At 41.9% G+C, this 7818-nt stretch overlaps 1 protein-coding gene across 5 annotated transcripts in view; it reads left to right on the top strand.

Annotated features, from left to right (window-relative positions):
* Nucleotides 1-1931: 1931 nt before the first annotated feature.
* SPDEF (SAM pointed domain containing ETS transcription factor) overlaps nt 1932-7818 on the top strand; it is a 212573-nt gene continuing 206686 nt past the window's right edge. For 3 of the 5 annotated variants that reach the window (XM_066608788.1, XM_066608764.1, XM_066608799.1), the window contains exon 1: nt 2337-2470. The gene's annotated coding sequence lies outside the window, so the exon portion shown is untranslated. Of the gene's footprint in view, nt 2062-2336; nt 2471-7818 lie in introns of those variants that run through there. The other 2 variants (XM_066608772.1, XM_066608780.1) reach the window with 2 other exon arrangements.

Raw genomic sequence — 7818 nt, 5'->3', positions numbered from 1 at the left:
TTTAGAGCAAGGCTGTCACTTTATAGCTAAAAAAGGCAATTCTCGAGTGGTATACTTGCCCGCAGTATGTTTTCAGAGGAGAAATATCGTTTCAAAAGATGCAAATAAAAAGGTCATCATACATGTGGAAAAAGTAGATGCAATGTGTGTAAATATTCCATTTAAACATCATGGTTCAGCAGCAGTGACAATACACATACATATGGAATCCGAAATTACAAAAAATGTGAGTTGGAATTTGTAGTATATATCCTCAAATGCAACATAGGTAGAGATGAGCGAGCGTACTCGTAAAAGCACTACTCGCTCGAGTAATTTGCTTTATCCGAGTATCACTGTGCTCATCCCTGAAGATTCGGGTGCTGCCACGGAGCGGGGAGCTGCAGGGGAGAGCGGGGAGGAACGGAGGTAAGATCTTTCTCTCCCTCTCTCCCGCCCGCTCTCCCCTGCTCCCCGCTGAGACTCACCTGTCAGCTGCAGCGGCACCCGAATCTTCAGGGACGAGCACAGCGATACTCGGATAAAGCAAATTACTCGAGCGAGTAGTGCTTTTCCGAGTACGCTCGCTCATCTCTAAACATAGGTTGTTTATATTATTTGGGATGCAAATTGAAATGCACAGTAGCCGAACAGATTGCAGATGCCGCCTCAACAAAAAATAGGAACATTTCAGGTGCTGCCAGACACTTTTGAGATGTACATAATGGAAACATCTCTTCTTTTGTATAGAAGCAGTTAAAAAGCCTAGCACAGGTGGGGACCTGCATGCCTTATTATTACAGCATGAGGCATTAGGCCTCATGTCCACGGGGAAAATCAGATCCGCTGCAGATTCTCCATGTAGAATCTGCAGCGGGTCCCTCCTGCCCCGCGGACATGAGCGCTGAAAAGAAGAATTTAAAAGCATTTACCTATCCGTAGCGGGCGGGGAAGGTCAGCTGTTCCTCACGGCCGGATCTTCATTTTCGGCCGGCGGATGAATTCGTCACGCCGGCGGCACGTCGCCGGCACGTCGGCGATGTGCCGCGCGCATGCGCCGGGCACATCCGCCGAGCCGAAGCAAGAAAGATGCGGCCGTGAGGAAGAGAAGACCTTCAGCGCCCGCTCCGGGTGAGTAATTCTTTTAAATTCCTATTTTTGGTCTCCCGCGGATCCGGACGGCTTCCATAGGCTTCAATAGAAGCCCGCGGGAGCCGACCCCGCGGGAGACCCGCATGAAAATGGAGCATGGTCCGGATTTTTTCATGCTCCATTTTTTTAAAAATCTCTTTTATTGACGATCCGCGGGTATTTATCTACCCCGCGGGTGGTCAATGCATCCCTATGGGGTGCGGATCCGCGGGCAGAAGAAGAGTTAAAATCCGCTGCGGATTTTAATTCTTATTTTGCCCGTGGACATGAGCCCTTATGGTTTATGCAGCAAGGGCCTAGACACAGAATTCAAGCTTGGGTAAGTTGGCTTCATTTCTTTATAACTATGCTAGCAGTGCATCACAGATGTGGTGTAACTCTAGTTGACTATAATTAATAAGAGTACATTATAATAAAATATCGATTATACAACGGAAAAGGGTGACATATTTCTTAAAATACCAAGCAAGTAGAAAAGCAAATACTTAGAAGGCTTGCTTTCTGTAGTCACATGACATGCACAGACTAAAATGTTTAAACCAACAGCATTAACATGTCTTCAGTTATAGTTTAAACATATATATATCTATATCTATATATCTATCTATCTATCTATATATATATATATATATATATATATATATATATATAGTTATTAAGTACTTTTAGTAGTTATGTCTATTGTTTGCAGAAATTTTCAACTGTTGTAATGTGCCTGTATTTCAATGAAGGGTTAAGCGGGCAGGTCCTGCACCTGTTAAATGTGAGCACACAGGGTGTGTTTACTCAGGTACGGGACAGCACTATATAAACTAAGATGATTCCATGGGAGAGAGGAAAGAAAAAACTAAGAAAGCAGAAAGAGAAAGGAGAGCAGGAGAAGAAAGGATTGTGAATCTACGAAAAAAGAAGGCATTGAGGTAAAATAAGGTACAGACTTACAGAGAGCAAGGTGGTAGACATGAAAACTTGATAGAAAATTTGATAAGAGAAGAGGAACACTACCAGAACAGAAAAAGGGCAGATAAAGAGTTTCTGATTATAAACATGAAGCCAAGGCAAGACAGGTATACTATGAGGAATTAACAAGTAAAGTGAGAAGGAACAAAAAAAGTAGGAGAGACATCCCTTATACAAGGGACACGTGTCTCTTCCAGGATTTAAAGCATCGTCAGCTAGAGACAGAGGGAGGAGAGACTTAGAGAAAAAGAGGAGGGAAAGGAGTGGACTGAAATAAACACTGGCTAAGAAAGGGAGATAATACAGAGGTAGAAGAGAGGTGTCAAAGAGTTGACACAAATGACACTGTAAAATCCTGCAAGTGACTCATTTTGGACAGGTAACATTTTGACTTTAACTTTTCAGAGGGGACTAATACAGTGTCCCATTGATTTCTAAATTCCAAGAGTAAAACTTGAGATCTGATTGATATACTAAGATACTTTTTGGGCTGCTATATTGTGTTGTTAGATGAGATTTTGGACTTGATTGCTTTACACAGACTTTGTGCCTAATATATGGTAATAGATCGTGTAGAATGTTTCTGTAGAATTGTTTCTCCTTTTGAAACAATTCTTATCTTGTTTTCCTGTCTGTTTCTAATAGATCCTATAATTGTTTAAATTACTGCTCCCTGAGGTAAACGTCTTACTCCAAACGAAAATGTTCAGTAACTAGAGTAAAGAAAAATGTGTTTGTTGTTATGTTATAATCGACAATATGTGGCACCATAAAGATGATCGCGAGTGTTTAGTATGTCCCCTTGTGATTCTAGGTGTCATTGTGTTCTTGTGTACAGAATGCTGTGCTCCAGGTTTGTTAATTTTTGGAATGTTTCCAAGACCTTCCCTACTTATTTAAGGTGGAAAATCTATACAGCACAGCTTGCCATCCACAACAGTAAATTGTATGCCCACTGTTTATCTGCATGTGTAATTGTGGGTAACATTTAGAGAGCTTCAGCATTTAATTTTATTTTAATTGCATCTATTTTCTTCTTTTACCCTTGCTATATGTGTAATAATACAGTCATATTCTTACTCTTCATTTTATGTAGTAATATTTTTTAGACTAATCTTTTAGTTAGGTTGGGTAAAATGTTGTATTACATAAAGAACTAAATTACTGTACACATTTAAGGGTATCAAAAGTCTTAAAGCTGAAATATGCTGTGAGGATAAACCATATGATTTAAGAATAGCCATGGCTGCTATTCTTCATACCTGACTCCTTTAGAAGAAAAAGATTTTCATTACACAGAGCATGGTCTCTTTTAATAGGCTTAAAATGTCTTTATCTCTGTTCAACCACTGGAATATATGGGATTTTAGTGTTTTAAACACCACAACTTAGCAACGTATATAGCACCATGACAAGCAGGCCTGTCAACTAGATTTTTTTATTCTTCTTTATAACTTTTCCTTAAAAACCCAGGCAACCTAGAACAAGCAATTGCTTTGTGCATAGCAATGATTTACTGCCACATGGAATAGTCTAATAGTATTTTGATGAAGTATTTCAGCAATGGTTTAATTCAAGTGTAATAGTAAAAAGACTCTAGAATATTTTATAATAAAAATGTAGCCCATTTGATTTGAAACTCTGTCCCTAGAACCTGTGTAAGCATTAGGCCTCAAGTCACACTAACATGTAGTATTTATGTATTTGTGTGTTATACAGGTTATGGTTTTGTGCAGTATCAGAGTAGAGACTGTCCTTGTCAGATTGCCAGTTTAAGGGCTCATGCACTCAGTGGTATCCATGGCTAGATGCCACAGCACCATAAACATTCCATGTGTCTCTTATGGTAGCCCTGTATAGAGCCATATTATGGAGATATTGTTTTGGAAAAGAAAAAAAAATCCTTTGCATGAAATTGATAGCATATGGGGGTACACTAACGTCTGAGTTGTGTGGAGCAATAATACGACACCTGAAGAAATCTAAGAGGTGTCGTATTATTGCTCCATACAGATGTTGTAAAGAGCTAATACCACTGATGCAAAAAAAGAAAAATAATTAAGACTTTGACATACCAAACAGTCCTGGGCAGAAATAATCAGAACTCAATATTTTTACTGGAATGAAGTAACAAAACCTTTCACTTTGCAGTCATAAATTGAGTATTGATTGAACTATCCCTGATTGTAGGTTCTGCAGAAAGAAAGGATTAAGACTCGAGAGTCACAACATCTAGCAATTCAACTGCCCTTGTGGATATGTTAGGGATCTTTCACACATGCAAAATATTTCCATAATACACACCTAAAGACGGAGCTTTACCTCTTAGTGATAGCCAATACGCCTTTTTACTGACCTCACTGATGTGCTTAAAACCCGCACATACATCTTTTTTAAGCCAATGGACTGGCTGACTACTGATATACAAGCACCTGCTCTAACCACCAGTAGTGGAGAAACCTCAGATCCTAGCAGTGTAACCAATTACATGCTACAATATATAGCAGCTGCAGCATGTAAGCGGACGACAGGGGGAGAGCTCTTTCTGTCACCCACCGACACCCTCACAAAGGTCTCCATGTCTGCCATGTAACACAGCCTATTAGATCCCACCTCCTGCAGGTCTAATAGACTGCTATCCTAGGCTTAGTATAATGCACTACACAAGTAATGCAGTGTACTACCCTAATGATCGAATAATCGCATCTTCAAGTCAAGACTTAAAAATAGCATCAAAAAAGTTCTTTAAAGTTTAATTAAAAGAAAAAGAATTCAGTTTTAAAAAATAATACATATTTATCCTCAAAAAGCCCTTTTTAAATAGATGAAATACCAGAAGAAATTTTGAAAAAAAAAAAGCATATAATAGGTATTACTGTGTTGTAACAACCCAGACAATGAATAGATTTTGTTATTTATCATGCATGATGAACACTGTAAACAATAATTTAAAAAAATAATGCTAGAATTGGTATTTTCCTTTTTGTTCACATCCCTAAAAATGCTATAAAAAGCAATACAGAAGTGACATGTATTTCAAAATGGTACCAATAAAAATTACAAGTCTCCCTGGAAAAATGAAAATGTTATGGGTCTTAGAATGTGGTGATAATGATTCAATTGTTTTTCTTTAAAAACGTCTGTTTGTTCTGCAAAAGTAGTCAAAAAATTTTAAAAATCTATATAAACTTGGTATTGCAGCAATCATGCTGCTCCAGATAAGAAAACTATTATGTTGTTTTTACAGAGCAGTGAACACCATAAAAACAAAACAAAAAGATAAAATTCATCACAAAATAACAAGCCTTTATATGATAATGAGTTATGGCTGTTGTAATGAAATGATGAAAATTGCTTCGCCTGTAAGGCAAAATATAGACTTGTCACTAAGAGGTTTATCTGCTACTGCAATTTTCCACTCCATCACCTGCATGTATACATGTGGATTTTGGTGCAGAATTTTGTGCCTCTTTAGATATAGAATTAGAAATATTCTGCATGTGTGAAAGGTCACTTAGCATTATCTGTTTTCATATTTAAAATTATTTCTCTCACTCTTTTTATGGCTGTATATTGAAATTTCTATCCCAGGTTACTGAAATATTATTTTTTTTACCATATAGCATGTAAAAATTCACTTTCCTCATATATGACATTTTATGTTACTTGGATAGATCTAATAATACTAACAAAAGTACTATTTTACACAAGTTTTAAAATAAGTAAATATAGTTAATGGCACGTGGTTGAGAAAAGCACCAATGTTATCTTAAAAATGTAAATATTGCAGCCATTCTAGATTGTTTGCAATCATGCTCTTGATTGCTATTAGAGATGAGCGAACGTACTCGTCCGAGCTTGATGCTCGGGCGAATATTAGGGTGTTCGGGATGCTCGTTACTCGTAACGAGTACCACGCGATGTTCGGGTTACTTTCACTTTCATCTCTGAGACGTTAGCGCGCTTTTCTGGCCAATTGAAAGACAGGGAAGGCATTACAACTTCCCCCTGTGATGTTCCAGCCCTATACCACCCCCCTGCTGTGAGTGGCTGGGGAGATCAGGTGTCACCCGAGTATAAAAGTCGGCCCCTCCCGCGGCTCGCCTCAGATGCGTTGTGAGTCACTTGTGACAGAGATCAGGGACAGTGGTATCGTGTTGGAGCTGCTGTAGGGAGAGCGTTAGGAGTTAGTGTAGGCTTCAAGAACCCCAACGGTCCTTCTTAGGGCCACATCTAACAGTGTGCAGTACTGTGGAGGCTGCCTTTTGCAGTGGTGCATATATTTTTTTTTTCCAAATCGGCCGTGCAGAGCATTGCGTCCTGCAGTAATACTCCAGGGACAGAATTGTGTAGGCAGGGCCAGAAGACATATTTTATTGATTGAATATAGGCATTGGGCCTTTCCTTTAAAAAAAAGGGCAAAAATTCTATTTGGCCTGCCTCTGACAGTCCTCAGCATTCTGGGTACGTGTGTGCTGGGTGGTGAACGTAAAAAAAATCATACGCAGCCAGGTAAGTTTAACAGCAGGCTTGCGCCAATTTATTTCCTGGCTGGGAAATCAAATCACTGGTAATACAGCATGCTGAGGGGTAGGGGTAGGCCTAGAGGACGTGGACGCGGCCGAGGACGCGGAGGTCCAAGTCAGGGTGTGGGCACAGGCCGAACTCCTGATCCAGGTGTATCGCAGCCGACTGCTGCGCGATTAGGAGAGAGGCACGTTTCTGGCGTCCCCACATTCATCGCACAATTAATGGGTCCACGCGGGAGACCTTTATTAGAAAATGAACAGTGTGAGCAGGTCCTGTCGTGGATGGCAGAAAGTGCTTCGAGCAACCTATCATCCACCCACAGTTCTGCGCCGTCCAGTGCTGCAAATCCGAATCCTCTGGCTGCTGCTCCTCCTTCCTCCCAGCCTCCTCACTCCACTACAATGACACATGCTCAGGAGCGGGAAGACTCCCAGGAACTGTTCTCGGGCCCCTGCTCAGATTGGGCAGCAGTGGTTCCTCTCCCACCAGAGAAGTTTATCGTCACTGATGCCCAACCATTAAAAAGTTCCCGGGGTCCGGGGGATGAGGCTGGGGACTTCCGGCAACTGTCTCAAGACCTTTCAGTGGGTGAGGAGGACGATGACGATGAGACACAGTTGTCTATCGGTGAGGTAGTAGTAAGGGCAGTAAGTCCGAGGGAGGAGCGCACAGAGGATTCTGAGGAAGAGCAGCAGGACGATGAGGTGACTGACCCCACCTGGTTTGCAACGCCTACTCAGGACAGGTCTTCAGAGGGGGAGGCAAGGGCAGCAGCAGGGCAGGTTGCAAGAGGCAGTGCGGTGTCCAGGGGTAGAGGCAGGGCCAGACCGAATAATCCACCAACTGTTTCCCAAAGCGCACCCTCGCACCATGCCACCCTGCAGAGGCCAAGGTGCTCTAAGGTCTGGCAGTTTTTCACAGAGACGCCTGACGACCGACGAACAGTGGTGTGCAACCTTTGTCGCGCCAAGATCAGCCGGGGAGCCACCACCAACAGCCTCACCACCACCAGCATGCGCAGACATATGATGGCCAAGCACCCCACAAGGTGGGACGAAGGCCGTTCACCGCCTCCGGTTTGCACCGCTGCCTCTCCCCCTCTGCCCCAACCTGCCACTGAGATCCAACCCCCCTCTCAGGACACAGGCACTACCATCTCCTGGCCTGCAGCCACACCCTCACCTCCGCTGTCCTCGG

Source organism: Eleutherodactylus coqui, chromosome 1 (genome assembly GCF_035609145.1).
Source record: "Eleutherodactylus coqui strain aEleCoq1 chromosome 1, aEleCoq1.hap1, whole genome shotgun sequence".
NCBI lineage: Eukaryota > Metazoa > Chordata > Amphibia > Anura > Eleutherodactylidae > Eleutherodactylus > Eleutherodactylus coqui.
This window is presented reverse-complemented; position numbering and strand designations above follow the sequence as displayed.